The sequence below is a fragment of the Malania oleifera genome, chromosome 13, assembly GCF_029873635.1.
Source record: "Malania oleifera isolate guangnan ecotype guangnan chromosome 13, ASM2987363v1, whole genome shotgun sequence".
NCBI classification, from domain to species: Eukaryota; Viridiplantae; Streptophyta; class Magnoliopsida; order Santalales; family Ximeniaceae; genus Malania; species Malania oleifera.
In genome coordinates this window covers 20,085,128-20,109,670 of record NC_080429.1, presented here as the reverse complement: position 1 = coordinate 20,109,670, position 24,543 = coordinate 20,085,128, and the positions used below count along the sequence as shown (strand labels likewise).

Sequence of the window (24,543 nt, the reverse complement as noted above, 5' to 3'; positions counted from 1 at the left end):
GAGTGCAACAGCATGACAAAGAGAGATGGTAACACAGCGGAGAAGGCAAGAGACCTCTGAAAAAATAACAAAGAGAGTTGAGAGCACTAAGAAGCTTCCAGAGAGGGGACTGAAAACTTCCCTGATATGGGAGCGTCGGAGAACTGAGGGAGAGATCAGCAAAGAGAGGACACAGAGGACTGCGGTGAGCACTGGAGATAATCTAAGAGAAGATGGTCTGCAACAAAGACACCGCCTGTGACCAAGACGGCCGGAGTACTAGAAAGAATCACCAGAGAACTAGAGAGCACCGAGAGCTAAGACGTGGCCAAAACGGGTCTATAGGCCTGCAAGGTTGCTGGTGTTGACATTCCCTTATGCAGCTGAGAGCAATGGAGAAGATGACACCGATGTGCTGGAGAAGACGACGCCGGAGAAAGCTTATACAAGAGAAGATGAGAGCCGCTACTGAGAGAACCTGCTGTTGAGAGACGAGAGGCTGAGAGATACAAAGAGAGAACCGAGAAGCTGAAGAGACGAGAGAACTGAGAGGGCTAAGAGCTGAGGGAGACGAGACTGCGAGCCAAGAGACGGGCCACGAGCCAATAGACAAGCCGTGAAAGATGAACATCAGAGAAGACAAATGAACACTTTGCGGCGCTAATGAGCCGCGACTGAGATACGGTAGGACAGGCAGAGCATGTGCTTGGATGCCGAAATCGGCGGGAGTTTGGTGGGTGTGTGGCGACAAGGGTGGGCAGCGGCAAGAAAGAGAGAAAGAAAGGAAAAAATTAGATTTGCTCTGATACGATGTTAAATTGGGAGAAAAGTTTTTTCTATGTTGATTTTCACACATAATACAAAGATTACAAGAGTATATATACATGAGAGAATTGGAAAAAATAGAAAGTAAAAAATGGAAAGTATATATTGTGATAAATGAAAAGTGTATATACCGCTCATATCTTTGAAACACAGTATGGTATTGACTCAAGAGGTCGGGAGAAAAACGCACCCCGGTCGCCGGCAACCATGACTGGCCTGCAATTAAATTCGCCACCGTGAACTGCGCCGCTTCCTCCGCGCTCACCACATTCCTCACGCACCGCCAATTCGCTCTGCTGGCGGTGGAAGAACCCGGCCCAGAATTCCCATACTCTCCAAAATACGAAGTCTGCAGCCCAAAATCCCCTCTCCACTCCGTCCACCCCGCCGGATCCACCAGCCCGTCCAGGCACGTCCGGATGAATACAGCTCGCGAGTACTCCTTCCAGGGCCGACCCAGGAACACCTTGAACGACCTGACCTCCGGGAGAAGGTCCGGCGCGGCGTCGATGCGGCTGTTATGGATTGCAAAGCCGGTTCCCTCGTGGGGCTCAATGCGGCCTTGGGCGCTGATGGTGATTTTCTGGCCGGGGAGCGGTTTACGGGCTAAGATGGAGCAGTTCTGTAGGACGCCAGCCGCGTCGCCGAAGATGATGTCGACAGTGCCGGAGATGGTGCAGTCGCGGAAGAACTGGCGGTGGGAGTGGAGGTAGAGGGTGTCTTGGTAGCCTTCGAAAGCGCAGAGGTGGAAGACGGAGAGGTCGGAGGATGACCGGAGCACCACCGCCTGTCTGTGCTTGGGACCTGCTGTGTTGCGGGACGCGCCATGAAGCCATCGCCGGATACAGGTATACAGCTGCAAAGCAAAGCAGATTTAAGGTTATTTTTGTAAATTCATAAAGTCCAAATGCGTGCACTTGCTTTAAGAACTGGAAAAATATTAGGAAAAAGAAAAATATGAAAAATATTATTTTTCTAGATAGTAAGAAAAATAAAATAAAAATTTATAGTAAATTAATGAACAAAATTTCTGTTTTACAAATTACTAACATTTATTTTTTTATTTTTTAATTGCATTAAAAATTGCTTTGATAGGTGGAAAGAAAATTTAATTAAAAAAATGTATTTTTTATTTTCAAGCATACTACTTAATCTAAATAGAGTTAAAAAATTTATATATTATTATCCATAAATTGGAATCACTTTTAAAAAAAAACATTTTATTTACATGAAAAATATTAGGGCAAAAAATACAGATTTCTTCTAAGATTTAACAAAAAGACATGAAAAATTTTTATAAACCTCACTTGAGATTTGATAACAAGACATCTATTTTACTACAAATTTTGAAAATTTTACAAAGTGTTTATCCCTTTTAATTATGGGGATACTAATACCCATTTTCCATGAGTTTGGTAAAGAGACACAAATCTCACGGGAGATTTTAAAATTTTCACAACCTCCATTCTTGATTTTGGGGATGTTTATACCTCATCCCTGGACTTGTCTGTTTTGCCAAATATTTGAGTGATTTGTGAGATTTTTGAAAATTTAATGAGGAAGGATGTACGTGTTTTTTTCAAACTTTACGGAAGGTTTTGAAATTTTTGAAATTTAAGATAGGTTTGCATCTTAAACCTATTTAGAATATATATATATAAACAAATTGACCTCGTCCCAAAAAAAAAAAAAAACATGAAATCTCTCCTATATTTTTCAAAAATTGTACAAATTCCCTTCAAGGTTTGGTACTTTCCCCAAAATTTGAAAAACTATACAAATTTTTAAGATACTATTATATTCTTATCTGGACTTGTCTTTTTGCTGGATATGTTGAAGGTGATAATGGTGATAATGGTGTTCTCCAATCCGTCCCCAATCAAAGTGGTGTTGTTCATCTCTTCCCCAATTTCTATATCCTCCTCCGCTTCCCGGTCATCTCCACCACCTCCCCAATGCTCGTTTAGTTCCCCGACCCATCCTTTGCCACAACCACGTCCGCCTTCGCCACCTTCGGTGACGCCAACAACTCATTATTGGCCCTTGAAGCCCATCCCATGAAATCTGGAACCTCCTTTCTCTCCTCCCCCTCTTTCCCAACATCCACTTTGTTAGTAGCCGACAAAGTGTTGCTAATCAGCTTGGCCACGTCTCGAGAGATGAGAGGCAACATGTCTTTTGAAACCCCCAACTCCTCAAATTCAGTCTGGCACGTTTTGATGTCTGTCAATGTGGGCACTAAGCCAAGTTCGGGCATGGGAGGACTTAATGCCTTCTTTTAGGGTTTTCTTGAGTCTTATAATAGAGTTTCTATAGAGCCCCGTCATTTGGGACTCGGCTATGACGGCACACTTCAAGGCCATCTCAATTGCTGCAATTGAAGATTCCTTGTCGCTTAAATTACTATGACTGCCCTGACAATAGTGGTGAATGTCATCAGCACCGCTAGTAGTGGCAAGCATAAGGGATGATAGTAACAGGACAAGTAAGGAGTCGGACTTCATTGTCATAGGTATTGGGTGGTGATAGAGACGAATTACTGCGTTGTTTAGGAAATGAATGAGAAATTAGAATCCCTTTTCTTTTTCCTTATCTACCAACCGTTCTGTGTTGTTCTTAACAATACCAAGTGAATTTCTAGGAAATGAATAATGGAAATTACACTCGGGGATTTGTTCCCGAGATGATGCCAAAATGGCTATTTATATATAGCAAGTCTCATGGAAACCTTGTAAAATGCATTTAATTACATCAATTGCGATTACAAAATTGGTCCTCCTCTATAATAGAACTTTGAATGGGTAATATTAACTGTAACTATTAACCTCTGTAGCTTTTAACATGATTAAATACTCTTTAAATATGGATATTTACTCAAAAGTCAAGAAAACTGAAGGGTTCAATTAATTAGGGCATTGACCTTCAATCGTATTTCAGAAAGCTTGGATTGGGGGATTTAGCATTACTTTTAATTTTTGAAATCGTGGACTAGCTACGCAATGCATATCCAATTGCTTTTAGGTATGCCATGCATAATTTGTTGCCATAGAAACCTATGAATTAGTTTTTCTATTTGGGTTTGCAACAATTAAAAATTGATTTTGCACATTGATTTTTCTTTATATTTAACCATCTTAAAATAAATTTTATTTATAATAATATTGAATATAAAGATAGAAAATATAATGAAAAATAAATTTTTTTCTTATTTTTACTTTTTTTCTCAAACAAAATTATTGATTCAAATAGATCGTAAATATTATAAAGTCTCAATTATAAGTTTAAGAATTTTATTTTGTCATTTCTATGAGTGTCATGAATATAAGCAAGAATTATGCACAATAAACTATAATTTTTTTTTTAATTATTTTTTTTGTCTTTTTCAAGAAGGAAAGGAGGTTGCTTCCTACAAAACACAAGAAAAAGAGTTAAGAGTGATTTTTCCTATACATGATAGCATAATAATTAATATGCCAAAATAAAAAATACAACTGAAATAATAACTAACAAATTAACAACTAAACTAATTAACAGATTAACAACAAAATTAACAATTCTAATACGCCCCCTCAAGATGGAGATGGTGAATAAAGATTTCACATGGTCATCTTGTGGTAAAAAGATGATGAAAAAAAAAAACCTACATTAACGTGAAACATGATAGCAGCAGAGAAGACAACGGCGACAAAGATGATCCGTAGGAGAAGATGCCGATGCATAGAGCAGGCAAAACGTGCCGGCGAAGACGAAATTTTCTATGAAGTGAAGAACAAAAATATGGCCAAAAACGAACGTAAATCCTGTTACAATTTCTTTAAAAAAAACAAGAAATTAACTCCAAGAGATCAACTGTCTCTAACAAGGAGTGACGAAACACAGCATCGCCGGAGCGAGAATGGCTGACCAGCAGATCAGACCCAATACGAGTGAGCCGGAGACAAGACGGAGACAATGACACGGACTATCTGAAGTGTGAAGCTCCTGACCAGAAATCACTGCAACTAAAAACAAATCAAAGAAAATGGATATACCAAGCCACATTCTAACATAGGTTCCAGAATAAGGACACCAGAGTCAGAGAAGTGGCCGGAAAACCCAAGGTCGTGAGAGGACCCAAGATGAGTGGCGAAGGCAAAGATACTTGAAGGCTCTACTAGTTGGCTTCCTCAACAAGTTAAAGAAAGCACTTCTTAAAACTGAGAGAGAGCGGAAAATGCGCACTGGAAACTCTGAACTACTGACATGGTGAGTAAATGAAGCTCTAGTTGTAGAAACCTCAGGGAGGTTTATCTTTATCCATCCAGCTTGAAATTCTTTTTTTTTTCTTTTTTCTTTTTTTCTTTTTTTTTTCGTTTCACCGAAAAAACGACCTGGATATGCAAACGAATCGCGATACTGGAACTTGCTGTTGTTCTTGCTGAATTAGGATATGCTGAGAAGGAAGCCAATGAACAAGATCAATCTCGTGGTGCTGCACAAGATAAAAATGCAGAGAATCCTAATTGAGGGGCAGAGAAGAAGGAGAATGGCGCTGGGGAGAGCAAAAATTCCATAAAGAAGAAAAAGAAGGATAAATCTTTGACAGAGACTGGAACAATCAATAGAGCCCGATAAGCAGTGCTCTGAGAGGGAAGGCCATTAGAGGATCGGACGAGGCAAAGGAAGATCTCGATCTGCATTGCGAGCCGAGACAAGCTTGCAGGGAGTACGATTTCGATCCGACTCAACAGTAACGTTGGAATGGAGCAACGAGTCGGTCGCCATAAAGTCCGCAGTTCTCGACTATTGCGACAGATTTGAACGCGAGGGGCGAACCAGTGGCGGCAGCCATGAGAGCTCTGTCGAAACTCCGAACGGTGATGACTGAAGGAAATGAAGACGAGGATGAGTTGAAGAGTGTCGACGAAAATTAAAAAGATTTGACCATAGCAGATCCGGAGATCGATCACGGTGAGTCTCTTGAGGTGCTTCTTGAGAAGCCACTTGGAATCATTGATGTAGGACAATCCTAGGAACCCTAGTCCTTCCAAAGACCCTCTCACAAATGCACACACCAAATACATTTTAAGATGAGAATTTAATTAACCACAATGACCAATATAAATTATATGCAAGAACTACAGGTTGTGGAAAATTCAAAAAGTTATAGGATTCATGTACACTTGTCCTTAAGGACCTAATCAAGTAGGATAAGATAATTACTTGAAAGATGGTAGATTCAAGCCTTAGAAATAAGCCTAAACATGCATCTTATATATTCTTAGAATAAGACAAAATCAAGCATTCAAGTATGAAAATCTTTTGGATTTTGAAGAGTTTGTCTACAGATATTATTCAAAGGCATACAATGGATATTTTGAAAAGGCTAATGGAAGGTAAATATCATATTGGCTACCTAGGAGTTATTTTGGAAGTAATTGAAATGAGCTTACTGAAATTATTCGGAATGATGAGCACAACACACTCGAACCTTGCTCGATATCTTGAATGATGATTCTTGGCTTTTCTTGGGGTTGTGATTGATCTGCTTGACTGTCGAAGTACTAATCCCACAAAATAGCTACTGGAATGGTAATATGGAGAATGGATAATGATAATCTCGTGGCCTCTCACCACTCAATCCCCAAAGGAGAAGGGATGTGGTCTCTCACCACTCACTCACAAAGAGGGAACAAGCTTAAAGCTTAAACACAAGGCAACAAATCTTGATTCAATTCAAAATACTTGATGTCCCTAATAACTTACATGCCCAGCTATATATAGAGGTGTTGGAACAACCCTCCAACCATAAGTAAATAAAATATAACAAGCTTTGAATGGAAAATGAAACCAAAAGTCAAAAATGTAAAATTTTCAAAACAAAAAAAGTCTCATTCTTCGGCCTTCTAGACGTTCCATACTTTGAATTAGTTTACCTACCATATACCAAATCAAAGATATGGAAGTCTTCTTTGCAACACACTTTGAACCACTCCATTTGGACTTTTCTTGGGAAAGTTATGGCATATTTGGTGAGAGGTGTGCAGCTGTCCATGTGATGCAGAATTTCTTGACGAATGCCTACTGTTATTGGGCTGCCAAGACGTGCACAATTTGAATTTCATGGTTTTCCCTATACCCAAAGAAAGGTATGGAGTCTTCTTTCTAGCCCAATTGGAATCAGGTTATTTGGGCCTTTGTAGATGAAGTTATGCATTTTCTTGTACAGGTGCGCAGTTGCCTTCATCCCAGCGAATGCATCCACATGACACCATCTTAGCAAATGTTATGTTTAGGGAATGTTGATCCCCATCAATCATACTCTCTAATCTTCTTCCGTGCCATTTGAATTGCGCCAAGATCAATCGACGGAAGGCTTTGCAATTGCAATGGCTAAAGTAGGGATTTATAGAGTAGAGTTCTCTAAGGAGGAGGAGGAGCGATCTCAAACAAGGGACAGTTCGAGCGGAGAGTTCACGCGAAAATGATTGCACCTCGCTGGAAGAATGAGACTGTAATGACCCTAAGAATAATGGTATTTAAACAATAAAGAGAGAGAGAGAGAGGAAAATGGAAATAGTAAAATAGGGCGGCAGCAAACTTCGTCGACAAACACTTCGCGTTCGTCGATGACGTGGCGTTTTGGGCTCATGGACGAGGGTGCGCTTCGTCGACAAGAAGATACCGAGAGGGTATTTTGGAGACTTTGAATTTCTTCGACAAAGGGTGAGAGTTCGTTGAAGAATTCACTAACTGACCCCGTCAACGAAGTAACGTGGCTCATCGATGAAGGCCGGTGTATAAATAGGCTTAACCTTCATTTTATGGCCGAAAAGCCTACAAAAATCTCCCTCTCCCTGATCCCTTCATCCCTTCTACCTTCTCTCTAAGATCTTGGGTCGGATTCTTGTCGGTTTGACGATCTAAGGCCACCACAATGCTCTTGGGGAAGTTCTCTGCAAACCTACCAAAGTGAATCATCGGTGGGGCTACTTTGGAATTCATCCCTGATTCAAGGTAAGACTATTTATTTATAATTTGGTATTCCCATAGTTATAGGAAATTTTAGTCATGGAAAAATACTGAAGTTTTGTTTTGAGAGTTGTCGTTTTCAGGGTGTTGAACAGGAAACTCTGCGAGTGTAGGACTAGTGAATTTTAGGGAGGATTTCTTTTCAATAATCAAGTAAAGGAATAAACTAAAACAATCATTTTCCATGCAATTATTATTATTTATTAGCAAATTAATTTTCAGGAAGCATGTATTATATATATATGAGTAGATTGGTAAAAATACATATTTGGGAAAATATTGCTATTATGTTGAAATGTATATATATTATGAAATGTCAGAAAATATGATTTTAGAATAGAATGTATGGTTTTATTCAACATTTTGTGGCATGAATATTATTTTACATGAAAAGTATCATGTTATGACAATTTTACGAATAAGGTATGTTTCAGAGATTATGAAATAATACAGTACATTATGATTTTGAAATACATGATAAATGAATTATTTATTCAAAATGATAAGTATGAAATGTTCGGCGCAAGGCCATGATTGATAGTCGGCGCAATGCCATGTATTATGTATGATTTTGGCACAAGGCCGTATTTATGAATGTTTGGCGCAAGGCCGTAGATATAAAAGAATTCGGCGCAAAGATGTATGTATGTATGTATGTATGTATGTATGTATGTTATTATTGAAAATCCTATCAATCTATTTATGTTAGATAAGTATATTATCATGTATTATATGTTATCAGAACTTGGATGATAGTTTAGTTCAGTTTCAGGAGCACGGTACCGTAACTATACAGATCAGATTATTATGTTCAAACTTGTGCTAACCACCCCTACAAGTAAAGGGGGTGGGAGATGGATAGTCGATGTGGCTTTCAGTGTAGAGTTGTAGACGTCCACTTGGAAGTCAAGACCAGGATGTGGCGGGCCCATCGTACTTACGGACATTTTTGACTCGGCAGTGGTCGACCAGCCATTGTCGGGTCCCACCTTCGGCCTGCACACCCTGTCATTGGGGGTAATACATGACATCAGTTAGCTATACATCCTTGGTAAACTACATTATTATCAGTTATATCATACATTTTATGTATAGTATGATTTATTAGAAATTACGAAAGTATACGCTTATCCAATTATGTTATGATGAATGTTTGCTGATATATAAAATGTACTGTATATGTATAATAGCATCAAATATTCATGTTGCCAAACAGCTGTATTTAGTTTATTTTCTCTTACTGAGAAGTGTCTTACCCCCCCCCCCCCAAACTTAAATAATTTTTCAGGAAACCCAGAAAGATCGGTAGATCGAGGCCGCCATTGAGATAGGTTGATTCTACCCCACTAGGAGGGTAAGTTTTGATCTAAGAACAAGACAATTGTGTTGCGGGTTCCTAGATATGTATATATTCTTGTATTTTTTGAGATTGTATATAAACACAGTATTCTGGGAATGTAGCTGACTCTAGTATTATGCATTTTTTGGTTATGAGAAAGTGATTTATATTTACCGCTGCTTAGGTTTCCGCTGTGAATGTCAGATGTGTCCCCGTTACCTATGGGTTTGGGTTGACTTAATTATTAAATATGTTTATTATATGATTAGATATGCAGGTCGTTACAGAGACTGCTACTGCAATAACCCAAGAAATTCTTCCAGGCCTCGTCGACGAACACAGGGATTTCGTTGACGAGGGTTCTTCAGGATCTCGTCGATGAAGACCCGTCTCATCGACGAGAAGATACCGAGAGAGGGTTTAAGGCAGACTGAAACTCATCGACGAGGGTGCAAGTTTGTCGATGAACTTTCTACAAGACTTGTTGGTGAGATGATATGTGTAGTAACTCGGGAGAAATAATGGTATTTAAATAATAAAAAGAAAGGGGAAATGGAAACAGAAATAGAAGGAGGCAGCCGACTTTGTCAATGAACGCTTTGCATTCTTCGACGACGTTGCATTTTGGATGGGATAATCGCAAGAAATTATCTAGGCCTTGTCGAAGAACACAGGGGTTCGTCGATGAGGGTTCTTCAGGATCTCGTCGACGAAGCTCCATCTCATCGACGAGAAGATATCGAGAGAGGATTTTGAAAGTCTGAAATTCATCGGCGAGGGTTGAGGTTCATTGATGAGTCTCCTTCTTAGCCTCGTCGATGAGATGATATGGCTTGCCAACGAAGGCCACAGTTTATATAGGCCTAAAATCCATATTTGGCCGAAATTTTCTGCATAGAATCTCTCTCTCTCTCTCTCTCTCTCTCTCTCTCTCTCTCTCTCTCTCTCTCTCTCTCACATCCTTCGGTTTCTCCTCCTTCTCTCTAAGTTTCAAGGCTAGATTTTCACCAGTTCGATGATCTGAAGCCACCACAACGCTCCTCGAAAAGTTCTTTGCAAGTCTGCAAGAGCAGATCGTCGATGGGGCTGAGTTGGAAAACATCCCAAATCCAGGATAAGGCTTTCTACTCAGTATTTGCTGGCCTACTTGACAGTTGTAGAAAGTGTAGTACGTGTAGTAATACTAAACTTTAGTTATGGGGAATAAGGTTTTCAGGGTGTTGAATGGGGAACCCTGCAAGTGCGCGGCTGTTTGTTTTAGGGGCTTTTTAGGACTCAGGTAAGGGGATAAACTAAACTAGTATTTTATGAAAAGTATGTATAATATTATAGCATTTGATTTCAAGGAAATAAATATATTTATATATATGATTTATATTTGGGAAATACTACTGAAAATGATGGTATGTTAGATATATAAAAAACCTTTTTCGTGTGGCATGAGTTGGAATTACAATGAAAAACTATTTTTTGGGAATGTGTTAATGATACAGATTTTTATAAAGGAAAACCAGCGTATGGACCGAGATTTTGATATATTTGCCAGCGTACGAATTGAGTTATGTGTATGATTTTCCAACGTACAGGTTAAACTATGGATATGATTTTTTGGCATACGGGCCGTGCTATGTACATGATTTGCCGGCGTACAGGCTGAGCTATGGATGTGATTTTCCAGCGTATGGGCTAAGCTATGGATACGATTTGCCCGGGCACGGGCCGAGCTATGGTAAAATGTGAAATATCGGCGTACGAGCCGATGATTTTCATGATATACGTATATATGCAAAATGATATGATTGATTTGATAATTAATGAAATGACATATCTATGTATCACAATTTCAGTATATGTTATATAATATCAGAACCTGGTTGGCTTGGTCTAGGCTAGCACCTGCACGGTACCATTGCTATGTGTCCATGGTCATCATGATCATGATATTTGTGTTAACTCCGCTGTACGGAGTGGTGTGATATTGGATGGTTGATGTGATTTTTTAAGAAGTGTGTGAGCGCCCCTGGTGTACGCCCTTGGTTTTTAAGGTAGTTATATGGCTCCGTACGAGGCACTCTATGGCAAGAGATGTAGTTCTCCTATTTTTGGGATGAGGTAGGCGAGAGGTGAGTATTGGGTTTAGAGATTGTTCGACAAGCGTATGAAAAAGTCCGACTAATTAAAGAAAGAATTAGTACCGCACAGAGTTGGTAGAAAAGCTACGCAAACACTTGCCGCCAAAGTTAGAGTTTGACGTGGGAGACCGAGCATTCTTGAAGGTAGCTCCTCTGAGAAGGGTTATGAGGTTTGGAAAGAATGGCAAGTTGAGCCCTAGGTATATTGGCCCTTTTGAGATACTAGAAAGAATAGGGTTAGTTGCTTACAAGTTAGCTTTGCCGCCAGTTTTATTTAGAATACACGACGTGTTTCATGTTGCTATATTGAGGAAATACGTTTTAGATCCATCCCACATAATCAACTATGCAGAAATAGATCTTAAGGATTCATTAGCTTATGAAGAAGTACCCGTACAGATCTTAGACAGAAAGATACAAGAATTGCGCACCAAAGAAATTCAGCTAGTAAAAATTTTTGTGGAAGAATAATTCTATAGAGGAAGCTTCTTGGGAGCACGAGGAGCAGATGAGATAGAAATACCTGCAGTTGTTCCAAGAGGTTTAAAGGTAATCAGGTAAAGTATAATAACTAGATAGTGTTTCTTTTGAAGGTACATGTATTGAATAGATAAAAGTAGTTATTAGTTTTATATGTGTAATCTCCCAGAATTTGGAATGTAACCACGGTATTCCTCCGCCTTAAGTGAGGGTAAGTAATAAAATAAGTAAACCATTATCCTCAAAGAATGATGTATGATACAGATAGTAAATTTCGATGAAAAAATTTTATAGGGAGGGGAGAATGTAATAACCCAAGAAATTCTTCTAGGCCTCGTTAACGAACACAAGGGTTTCATCGACGAGGGTTCTTCAAGATCTCGTCGACGAGGGTTCTTCAGGATCTCGTCAACGAAGACCTGTCTCATGAACAAGAAGATACCGAGAGAGGGTTTAAGGCAGACTGAAACTCGTCGACGAGGGTGCAGGTTCGTTGACGAACTTTCTACAAGACTCGTCGACGAGATGACCTGTCTCATCGATGAAACCGGCTCTATAAATAGCTGAAACCCAAATTTTTAACCCAATTTTCAGCACAGAAAATTCCTCTCTCTCTCTCTCTCTAAAACGCACCCCTCCCCTTCTCTCTTCAATCTTGGCTCCATTTCTCGTCGGATTGAAGATTTGAAGTCACCACGATGCTCCTGACGAAGTTCTCTACAAGTCTGCCGGAGCTGATCGATGGTGGAGATAGTTTGAAATTCATCCTAGTTTCAAGGTAAAACAATTTATTCAGGATTAGCTTTCCCAACAGATATAAGAAATGTTGTATGTAGAAAAATACTGATACTGGGAAATGTTATTTTCAGGATGTTGAGTAGGGAACCCGGCAGGTATAGGGTCAGAGTACAGCAAGGCTTTTCCAGAGTTTAGGTAAGAGAAATATGTTATGCTAGAGATTTTTATATGTATAACAGAAAATTATGAATGAGTATTTATAAGCATGCAGATCAGATTATTTTTTCTAAAATAACATGAATATTATTTTTACAGTAGAATTACAGAAATTGAGCATAAGATTTTGATTACCCAAATGTGTGGCATGAGTTTATTACAATATAATATGTAGATTTTACAGTATTATAGATATTCAATTATACAGATTATAGCAATGAATGAGACTTACAGTATTTCTCAGAATAATATGATTTGTAAACCATAACACTCAGATAGTTTATTCAGACAGATTATGCAATTATAGCATCAAGATGCTACAATTAGATTGTTCAGAGATTACAGATATTATATACAGATATTTTATACAGATATTATAGATAGTACAGACAGAAATCACAAATGATACAGACAGATATTATATATATATATATATATATATTTCAGTCAGATATCTCAGATAATACAACTCAGAATTATAGTGTTATGGTTGTTTTTGAAATCATGTTAAAAGCAGTAAGATGATTATATATTTATATATGTATACAGTATTACACGATATCAGACCCCTGTGGATATTACAGATAGAGATATACAGCAGAGCACAGTGTCGTTGCTATTTCAGACACGTGGAACCACATGACTTAGACAGTATGTGGATTTCGTCTAACCGTGCGAGGAGAGATTGCAGTCTCCCCAACATGCTGGGTTGAGGTAGCCGATTAGACGATGATAGAGGTCGTTAGAGATGGCCCGGAGTGATTGCAGTGGGCTAGATTGATACAGATTGGCGGATAATAGAGATTGACTTTTCTGGTAGGCCAAACAGAGTAAGTCCAGCCTACGGGCCGCATAACCCTATCATGAGGGGATATATCATGATATACAGATCCCAGGGTATAGCATAAGTTCCTATGTACAAATATATCACACAGTAGCAGTTTATACTATGTTTTAAATTATATTCCATATATTCTGTATCGTTTTTCAACTTACTCAGATTACATTATCAGTATTATTCCAATATTTTAAATGTATAACTTTTTCGCCACACACTAGTAATAGCATATTTCATTTTACTGAGCGTCGATTAATCTCAGTGACTTATTATTTGTAGATAGAGATTAGCTTGTACTGTCATACAGGAAAGGGTAGGTATTTTTGAGATACCAGTGTTTTGGGATGGTTTTCAGATTATAGTGACGTCACTAGGTATTTTTGTATTGTAAATCTATATATATTTCAGAATATGGTAGTTTTTTGGTATTGTATATAGTAGTTCCCAGTTTTTGTATACCACTGCTTAGATATGTATGGTGCATAGAGTTTCTTCAGTCCTCATTTAAGCTTGAGAAATTATCAGTAGTATTACAAACATAGAATATTTGTGTATATGAATATAAAAAAAATATTAAAGAAATAGCAAGTCGTTACAGCTATCAATCGCTGGCGAGAGCGAGTCCATCAAATGGGAGATCTCAGCGAGGGAGAATCAAAGGAGATCATGAGGGGGGAGGAGAAGGCTCTGATACCATGTTAAAATAAATAAAATAGTATTATTCCGAAATTGATTACAAATGTTAACTTTACAGTTGTATTTATACTAGTATATGAAATGAAAAATACAATTGAAATAATAACTGACAAATTAACAATTAAATTAACTAACAGATTAATAACAAAATGAACAATTCTAATGTCAAAATGTTAACACAAAAATTTGGTCTACTGTTATAATCTCAAATTTGGTCTACTATTATAATTTAGACTCCAATGTTACCATACAAGACTTCTTTTATATACATCTGATTTGGACTCCAACCATACAAGACCTCTTTTATATACATTGTGAAATCAGTGGGCCAAAATGCATGGACAATTTTTCAACAAATTGATCGAGTTGGGCCGAAGACCATGACATTTGGTATCGAAGACACCCTAAGGGTAATATCGTTCGGGATCCTTCACAGTTCACCGAAGTACTTTGATGAGGGTGTTAGAGATTGAATCGAAGAGACTGTTTAAGTCCCACATCATATGTGTACTAGAAAAGTTTTGGACTTCTAAGAATGATTTGGACTCCAACTATGTGAAGTCTCTTATAGGATAAAATCGTGAGGCTAATGGGTCAAAGCAAACAAAACCTCACTAGATTTGGCAAGAAACCATGAAATTCTAGCCTAAGAGCATGAATCTCGTTGTGCAATAGTTACTCTTAAAAACTAGAACAATCTCATTATGATGAACAAATTTAGGCCCATTTAGTTATGAAATTTTTTTTTTTTTTATATATATATTTTAAAGAAAACAAATTAAAAATTAAGTTTGGTTTATTTTTAGTTTTTCAAGATTTGGTTGAAGAGGGAGAAAATAAAAAAATTTTATTTAACTCAGAAAAATGAATGACTTTCATTTTCGGGAGAAAATAAAAAAATTTTATTTAACTTAGAAAAATGAACGACTTTCATTTTCATTCTAGATTTCAAAATAATTATAAAAAAAAAAAAAAAAAAAGACACATTATTTTTCAATTTTTCAGAAATTATATGAGAAATATCAAGAAGGAATTCACATTCCTCGTAGAGATTTGAAGTTTGAAATTTGGTTGCGCTCCTCCATTAATTGACAGATTCTTATAAAAAAAAAAAAGGTAACATTTTTAAACAATGTACTCGAAAAATGGAAGTTTTGTACTACTCACTATATTTTGATTTAGGTGCTTTCAATATTTGTTGAAGGAATCATTTTAAGAATTTTGAAAATAATGAAAAAAAAAATTCCAAATTTCATATACAAATTTAGGAATGTAGAAAATAAGGCGGCATTTTTTTTTTACTGTTTGAAATTTTGGACAACGAAAATAATTTTTTCATAAGTGATTAATAGTGCCAAAACTTGTTATACTAATGTTGCGAAATTGAGTAATAAATTGATTTTTTGTAATTTTTTCAAAAAAAAAAATATATTTTCTCACAATTAACAGACTTTTACTACTATTTATTGTCTGAAAAAAAGCTGTCAACATAGGATTCTCTATTACTAAATAGGTGTCGCTTTTGAGTGTAAAGACCTAATTAATTTTGTTCGAAAAGGTTTGACATCCTAAAAGTGATATCTCAGGTGTGTCCACATCCAATCCGAATGGGAGCCTACCCTTATAAATGGTAGAAATACAATCGAGATACTACAAGAGTATTGAACCAATTTACACAACAAAATTACACCATATATTTCACGATCCTTAAATTCAAATCTCCCCAATTCATAGGAACCCAAAAGAATAGCTGAGGAAGAGTATGTGGGTAAAGCTAGCTTTGAGGTGTAGAGTGAAAGTTGATCGGAATTCTTATCCAAAGCCAACAAATTATTTTCATTTTGAACACCACGCATTGAACATTCAATGCCTTCGCTAGCTTGTTGGGAAATTTATGTCAAGTCAGTGTTCAGCATATGTATAATAACGATAATAACCACTCTAAACTTGTATATCCTAAAAGTATTTGGGACACATAAAGTCTGAGAGAGGCTCAACTTTGAGTTTTTTTCCGTTTTAACCTTTTTTTTAAAAAAATATATTAAATAATACCTCATTCTGGGAAGTATTTCCCAGAATGATTCTGACGTAATTTCGCAACTCCAAGTAACGAGATTTAAACAAATCTCGCTATTTGGAGTAGCGATATTTAACCAAATCTCACTACTTGAAGTAGCGAGATTTATCACGTGTCAATTTGAAAATTATTTTTCTAAAAAAATATTATTTAATATCTATATTTTAAAAAATGATAAATGGGGAAAAAATTCGGTTCGTTGTGCTGTGGTGTTTTTTGGTTCTTTGGATAGATCGCCTTGTGTGAACAACCCCAAAATGTGCAGAGTTGGATGGCTCACGTCAGCCCAGATTTGTCAGTATCTGATTGGACAATATCAAATGGTTGACAGAGAGCTTAGTCTCTTTGGACGGCAGCAAATCTCAAGATGGGATTTAAAATTTTTATAGAAATAATTACTAAATATGTTTATATACATTATATTATTTTTATTACTTATTAGTATCCGTAGTTGATGGATGCTAGCAAAAATAGGATGGTTATTGCTTGAGACTAATTGAGAAAGAGGAAAAGGAGGTCATCTGTAACACAATTCCTTAGTCCCAATTTTAAGTCTTAGCTAGTTTTAAAAATAAAAATAAAAAAATTAAATCTAATTTTGTTGATTTTAGCCTATTTTTTAAAAATATATTTACTCATATTAATATTTAAATTAGAAGGATCCGACACCTTCATTTATTAAGTCAAATGACAAAAATACTTATCATAGATAATGCTAGATCTTGGGGATCATAATAATAATAATAATGCAATTATAATTTTACAAAAAATTCATTAATATTGTATTGCTGCCCCTTTATGTTTTTGGATCCATTTAAATGTTTATTAAGATCAAGCAAGATAACAAAATTAAGAAGTGTATCCTCATTTCAAAATTTTTTCATATACTATTCAAAATTTTGAATTTAATATTTTTCATAACAAATTTGTATGATATCCCCCCCATAGTACAAGCATCAAATTATCTTTTACTTTACAAGCCAAGAATTAATTAAAGTATTATACAATATATATTGGAAATATTTTTTACCCTTTTTATAAAATATTAAAACTCAAATCCATCTCTAAATTCCAAAATTATGATTTATTTTAATTTCTCTTTTACCTACCTAACTCCTAATCTTTCAATTTTTCTTTTTTAAAAGATTCCATAATGATAATGATAAATTACAATAGACACGTAAAAAGTGAATGCTTAATAAAAATAAGTTTAACAAAAATTATTGTTTAATAATTTTTTTTCGAGGGGATTTTAGAAGTTAGCTCAGCACTCATATGCTATATTTGTTAACATTTTTATTCAATATTTTTATCTAATTTCACATTTAATACATATATATTTTATTTTATTTTATAAAATTTTAATTTTGAATTTTTAAAGAAATTTTAATATTTCATCTTTAATATTTTGGAAGTACTATTCTGTTGAAGATTAAACTTGAAGACCGGCAGCCCACCTCCATTGAAGACCAGCAGCCCACCGTTGTGGACATTGGAGATTTGCAGGCAACCTACTCCACCTACCAGCCCACCTCTATTGAAGATTTGCACCCACCATTGTTGATTATTTGATTTCTATAATTACTATAAATAGCTGAGTTGTGTATGAGTAAATGTGAGCAAAGTGTGGTCTGTTGAGAGTTGAAAGCCAGTGAGTGAGCGAGAGATTCTGTTTGTTTGAATTCCTCTGTATTATTTTTCAGATTGAAATATACTTGTTTGGTATTTATCCTCACTGAGTTTCAGTCACATCCAGTGACTGAGTGTTCCTCTCCACCCATTAGTGGTATCAGAGCGTCTAGGTACGCCGGAATTCGCCAAACAGAGGCGAACAGAGGAGAAATCCGATTTTCTCCCAGTTTTGAAGTTGCTCCAAATCCCAAATTGAGCCTGCCACTGTGCAATTAGACTCGAGACGATTCCAACAGTGGAAACTACGTCTCAAAAGGCCACACGGAGAGTCTACACGCGCTCCCACGCGCCTCCCACGAAGACAGCGCTCTTCCCACGCGCTGCACGCGCCGACGAAGACTCCGGCAGCCGGTGACACGCGCCTCACGCTCCCGCACGCATCTTCTTCGCCCGATTGGCTAGATCCGACCCGGACAGCGACCCGCAACCCGGCCCATCGACCCGAGAACCGGATCCAGCGACCAGCAACCCGGATCCGTACCCGAGACTTGACCCGCATCCGACCCACCTCCAGAAGCGGACACGCGGCAGGCGCAGAGAACGCCACGTGGTGTAACGGAAAAATTAACGCCGTTAAGCGGCCGTTAAGTTAAACCGGTTAGTTTAAAAATTCACCAGAATTTTCCTATAGCCGGTTCGGTGATTTTTAGACCGGTTCTTTGCAAACCAAAACCGGTTCCTAAGGTTTTTAAATTTTCCGAATTTATTGGTGCCATTAGATTTACCAAAATCAGTCCCCATCTCTCTGTTTTTTATATATTAAATTTGATGGCTAACGGTACTATCCAATCGGTCATTCCAAAATTGACCCGAGAGAATTATGACAACTGGTCGATTCAAATGAGAGCCCTTCTAGGTTCTCAAGATGTCATGGACATCGTTGAAGATGGGTATAGAGAAAGCCCATCAAAAGAAGTCGAAGCAGCTATGCCCGATGCTCAAAGAACGACTTTGCGAGCCGATCGAAAGAAAGATTGCAAGGCAAAATCCATAATCTACCAAGGCCTTGATGAGGCCACGTTCGAAATCATTGCCTCCGCGAAGACATCTAAAGAAGTCTGGGACTCTCTCCATCGAACACACAAAGGTGCAGATAAAGTAAAAAAGATTCGTCTTCAGACATTGCGAGGTGAGTTCGAATCTCTCAAAATGAAGTCTACTGAATCCATTTCAGACTACTATACACGAGTAATGGTAGTATCAAATCAATTAAGAAGAAATGGAGAAATTCTCAATGACGAGAGAATTTGTGAAAAAATTTTGCGATCTTTAGATCTAAAATATGATTATATAGCTGTGACCCTAGAGGAGACAAAAGACTTGGAAACAATGTCTATAGAAGAACTTGTGGGCTCACTCCAAGCCCATGAGCAAAAAGTCAATAGAAGAAGTGATGATAAAGCACTGGAGCAAGCTCTCCAAACGAAGTTGTCCCTCACTACAGATAGATACGACAAAGGGGGGACGTCACAACAAGGAAGAGGACGAGACCGAGGATCTCGTGGAAGAAATTCTGGAAATTTTAACTCCAGAGAAGGTGGCAGAGGCAGAAGAGGTCCCACTAGAGGAGGACGAAATCAACAGAGCTATGTCCCACAAGGCAGAGGACAAGGAAGAAGAGGAGGATATAATAATCGCTCAAATGTAGACAAAAGAAACATTCAATGCTACAATTGTCACAAGTATGGACACTATAGCAATGAATGTTGGGGGCGACAACAAGAAAAGGTTAGCGAGGAGGCCAACCTTGCCGAAACTGATCATGCAGATGGAGAGTCGTTGATGCTGATGGCACACAATGCAACTCCTCAGGACCAGAGTGTTTGGTACCTTGATTCTGGAGCCAGCAACCATATGACTGGCAGAAAGAACCTATTCTTTGAACTTGATGAGAAAGTTCAGGGGGAGATCTCTTTCGGCGATAATTCTAAAATCCCAGTCCAAGGGAGAGGAGATGTTTTGATCAAACAAAAGTCTGGAGATCATGCTTACATCTCCAACGTCTACTATGTGCCAGCCATGAAGACTAATATACTTAGTCTCGGACAGCTCGTGGAGAGAGGCTATCGAATTAGCCTCAGTGATAAGCAGATGGTGATAATAGATGCTCGAGGAAAACTTGTTACTCGAGTTCAAATGGCAAAGAATCGAATGTTTCCGCTCGCCATCCAACATGATACGCCAAGGTGTTTGAGCGCTATCATCAAAGACAAAGACTGGCTATGGCATCTAAGGTATGGGCATCTAAACTTTGAAAGTTTGAAACAATTGGGAAGCAAGAAGATGGTGAAAGGCTTACCAAATATCCATCATCCAAATGTGATATGTGAAAGCTGTATTTTGAGCAAGCAACATAGAAACAGCTTTGGAAAGCAAACAGACTGGAGATCAACTATGCCGCTCCAACTAATACACACAGATGTGTGTGGTCCACTAAGACCATTTTCAAATGGACAGAATCGATACTTTCTCACCTTCATCAACGACTACAGCAGGAAGACCTGGGTCTACTTCTTGAAAAGGAAGTCAGAGGTATTCGATAAGTTCAAAGAGTTCAAAACCCTTGTGGAGAAATAGAGTGGCTTCCGCATCAAGTCACTCCGGTCAGATCAAGGAGGAGAGTACAAAAACGAAGCTTTCCTGGAATTCCTTAGACAACAAGGGATTCAGAAACAGTTCACACCATCATACACTCCCCAGTTGAATGGTGTAGCCGAAAGGAAGAACCGCACAATCCTTAACATGGCTAGAAGCATGTTAAAGGATAAAAATGTGCCCAAGAGTTTTTGGGCAGAAGCAGTGTTATGTGCAGTCTATCTACTCAATAGGTGTCCGACGAAGAGTCTTGATACAAAGACACCATATGAAGCCTGGAGTACTCACAAGCCCAGTGTGAGTCATCTGAGGGTGTTTGGCTCCATAGCCTACGCCAAGATCCCAGAAGCAAGAAGGACAAAGCTGGATGATAAAGGAGAGAAGTGTATCCTTGTAGGATATGGCGATAGCACCATGGGATATCGACTCTACAATCCCATCAACAAGAAAGCCTTTCACAGTCGGGATGTCATCTTTGAAGAAAATGAATCCTGGAAATGGGACCAGGTTGAATGTTCCAAAGATGCGGAATTGACACTTGAAGGAGAAGAACCTACACAGACAAGAGAAGTGGCTATCGAGCCACAAATTCCTGAGCTGCAGACACCTCCACATGGTTCACCACAGAGGAATGAAGCTCCATCACCAATTGAGTGTGAAATCTCAGACATGAGACCTAGAGGAGCTCGAAATCTAGCCGACCTGTATGAAACTACAGAACCAATTGAAGAGTATGTTACTCTTTACTGTCTATTGTTAACCAGCGACCCGGTTAGCTTTGAGGAAGCTAACGAAGAAGACAAATGGAGAAAAGCGATGGATGAGGAGATTCAATCCATCGAGAAGAACAAAACTTGGGAGTTGACAAATCTCCCGAAGGGCCGCAAAACCATTGGTGTGAAATGGGTCTACAAGACCAAAAAGAATGCTCAATGAGAAGTTCAGAGATATAAAGCAAGACTTGTCGCCAAAGGCTACAAGCAAAAAGAAGGGATTGATTATGGAGAAATCTTTACCCCGGTTTCCAGACTCGAAACCATCAGATTACTTATTTCACTTTCAGCACAAAATGGTTGAAAAATTTACCAGCTGGACGTGAAATCAGCATTTCTGAACGGTTTTCTGGAAGAAGAGATTTATATCGATCAACCACCTGGATATGTAAAGAAGGGCAAAGAAGATAGAGTGTACAAGTTGAAGAAAGCACTCTATGGCTTGAAGCAGACACCTCGTGCGTGGAACATGAGGATTGATGACTACTTCCAGAAGAATGGATTTGAGAAGTGTCCCTACGAGCATGCGCTATATATAAAGATGGAGACAGATGGAAGCATGCTCATAGCCTGCCTATATGTTGATGATCTGATCTTCACCGGCAACAATCCAGAGATGTTTGCCGCTTTCAAAAGGAGCATGGTCAAAGAATTCGAAATGACAGATATTGGCCAGATGGCTCATTTTCTTGGCATAGAAGTCATGCAAAGCGAGAAAGGAATTTTTATCTCCCAGAGCCACTATGCAAAAGAAGTATTGAAGAAGTTTGGGATGGACAAATGCAACCCAGTGACAACTCCAGTTGAAACAGGATTGGAGTTGAGAAAGAATGAGCAAGGAGATGTTGACCCCACATATTTTAAGAGTCTGGTTGGAAGCTTGAGGTATTTGACGTGCACCAGACCAGATATACTCTACGGAGTTGGACTTGTCAGCAGGTACATGGAGACTCCTGACCAGTCCCACCTGAATGCAGCGAAAAGAATACTCCGATATGTCAAAGGTACCATCACCGATGGTATGTTTTATTCATCAAGAGGTAATTGCAGACTTATTGGCTATTCAGATAGCGACTGGGGAAGAGATCTTGATGAAAGAAAAAGCACAACTGGATTCACATTTTTCATGGGAGATACAGCGTTTACATGGTCTTCAAAGAAGCAACCCATCGTAACGCTGTCATCATGTGAAGCTGAGTATGTTGCTGCCAGCTCAGCTGTTTGTCATGGTATATGGATTAGGAATGTACTGAAGTATCTGGGATTTCTTGAAGGTAACCCCACAGAAGTTTTCATCGACAACCGATCAGCGATTGCACTTGCGAAAAATCCAGTTTATCATGAAAGAAGTTAACATATTGATACTCGGTATCATTTTATCAGGGAGCATGTCAAGAAGAAAGAAGTGGAATTGATATCTTGCAGAACGTATGATCAGATTGCTGACATTTTCACAAAACCACTCAGACATGATATTTTTGCAAGACTGAAGACAATGCTTGGAATGACAAAATTAGGAGAGTCAAGTTTAAGAGGGGATGTTGAAGATTAAACTTGAAGACCGGTAGCCCACCTCCATTGAAGACCAGCAGCCCACCGTTGTGGACATTGGAGATTTGCAGGCAACCTACTCCACCTACCAGCCCACCTCTATTGAAGATTTGCACCCACCATTGTTGATTATTTGATTTCTATAATTACTATAAATAGCTGAGTTGTGTGTGAGTAAATGTGAGCAAAGTGTGGTCTGTTGAGAGTTGAAAGCCAGTGAGTGAGCGAGAGATTCTGTTTGTTTGAATTCCTCTGTATTATTTTTCAGATTGAAATATACTTGTTTGGTATTTATCCTCACTGAGTTTCAGTCACATCCAGTGACTGAGTGTTCCTCTCCACCCATCATATTCATGTGAAATTGACATGCAGAGCAGCTGCAGGTATAGCCATTATTTCCTGCCATCCTATTTTTGTTAACATCTATCAAACTAGGATACCAATAAGCAATAAAAATAATATATATATTTAGTAATTATTTATATAAAAATTTTTAAATCCCATCTTGCGATTTGCTACCATCCAAAAGACTAAGCTGCCTGTCAGCCATCTCATATTGTCCAATCAGAGGTTGACAAATCAGGGTTTGGGGCTGTCCACCCGAGACAATCCATCCAACGAACCAAAAAACACCACAGCACAAGGAATAAAGTTTTTTCCCCATTTATCATTTTTTAAAATATATATATATATTAAATAAATTTTTTTTGAAAAAATAATTCTCAAATTGACACTTGGCAAATCTCGCTACTCCAAGTAGTGAGATTTCGCTGCCACGCGTCTCCACAAGAATAGGGTATCGCCTTTAAATATCGCTACTTGGAGTAGCGAGATTTGCTAAATTTACAATTTTGTGATTTAATTAAAATCTAATATATAACAATCATACACTATAAATATATATACATTAACTATATTTAATTAAATAGGAAAATCTTTATATATTTTATTATTGAGTAGGAAATATTTAAATGTTATGTTCCATTTATTACCTCTATCTGTAGCACAAAGAGAGTCGATGATCCATCAATTTATCATACTATTTTTTTGATCGAAAAGTAAATATATTGATCAAAATGAGTATTTACGTGGAACACTGGGCAGATATAGGGGGGAAATGAACTCCATTAAAATTACAAGCAATAAAGTTAACACTCAGGATCTTAAAAGAATCTGAGCAAATCTAGGGACCTTTTGGCCTAGTACTGTGTATATATGTTTCTGAATGGTCACAATCAACTCCATTGGAGATACGAATTTTCTTTCAAACCTTTTCCTATTTCTGGCATTCCATATGAGATAAACAGTAAAGGCCAAACCAACTCTCTTACCAACCAAAAGGAACAATACAAGTTTCCTTCAAACCCAATAAGCCTATCACAAGTAGGTAGTTTCCTTATAATTCCCAGCGAAAGAGTGAAAGCATGTATAGGGGTACTTCCACTCTTCCAAACCACCATGGACCAAGGAACCGTAGTTCCTTTAGTTATCCAGAATTTATAGCAAATGAAATAGTTAGAATGATCGAGGTCCCATTCCTCAAAAAGCTGAAGCATGCATCCAGGTGGTTCGCACATCTTCACATAATTTGATTCTTAATT

The 24,543-nt window shown here is 38.0% G+C and overlaps 1 pseudogene; it reads right to left on the bottom strand.

Moving 5' to 3' along the window:
* Nucleotides 1–533: 533 nt before the first annotated feature.
* LOC131145729 (pectinesterase 2-like) lies at nt 534–3,308 on the bottom strand (annotated as a pseudogene).
* Between the last annotated feature and the right edge of the window lie 21,235 nt (nt 3,309–24,543).